The sequence below is a fragment of the Aptenodytes forsteri genome, unplaced genomic scaffold (assembly GCF_000699145.1).
Source record: "Aptenodytes forsteri isolate BGI_AS27 unplaced genomic scaffold, ASM69914v1 Scaffold428, whole genome shotgun sequence".
NCBI classification, from domain to species: domain Eukaryota; kingdom Metazoa; phylum Chordata; class Aves; order Sphenisciformes; family Spheniscidae; genus Aptenodytes; species Aptenodytes forsteri.
Genome location: NW_008794177.1, coordinates 982,889 through 983,356, shown reverse-complemented (window position 1 = coordinate 983,356; position 468 = coordinate 982,889). Strand labels below are relative to the sequence as shown.

Genomic DNA, 468 nt, shown 5'->3' with positions numbered 1-468 from the left:
CTCTTCACGCCCCTCGTCCTTCTGCTGGGGTTTTTCTCCTGACGGTCACGAGGCCAGTCCCGCCAGCACCGGGAGCCTCGGGCCCTCCTGTCCCCCGTGCCAGGAGGAGCCTCGCGCAGCCCGCGTGGTTCCCTGGGAGCCCTTCCTCCCCTTCGCCCGGCACCGCGGTGGCGCAGCCTCATGCCGCAGCTTAAACCCCCTGGGCCGGGGCAAGAGACCACGGAGGAGGAGGAGGAGGAAGAGGAGGAGGAGGGAGGTTTCCCCAGGGCATCCCCACGCGTCCCCCTGCCCTGCCCTGGCTGGCGCGGCTGCGGTCCGGCGCGATGAACCCGCTCGCCTTCCCCACGTGGCCGGTGTGCCAGGTGCCGGCGCGGGGTAACCTCTGCTGTGCTTGCTCGCCCAGGGAATGACGGCTGCGAATGCCAGAGCGGAGCCGGATCTCAGCAGCCGCCGGCCACACGCCCCGTT

The 468-nt window shown here is 71.4% G+C and overlaps 1 protein-coding gene across 1 annotated transcript in view; it reads left to right on the top strand.

Moving 5' to 3' along the window:
- LOC103903545 (zinc finger protein 585B) overlaps window positions 1-468 on the top strand; it is a gene marked incomplete at its 5' end in the record, with an annotated part of 55,172 nt that overhangs the window by 12,360 nt on the left and 42,344 nt on the right. The gene's annotated exons all lie outside the window — the stretch shown is intronic.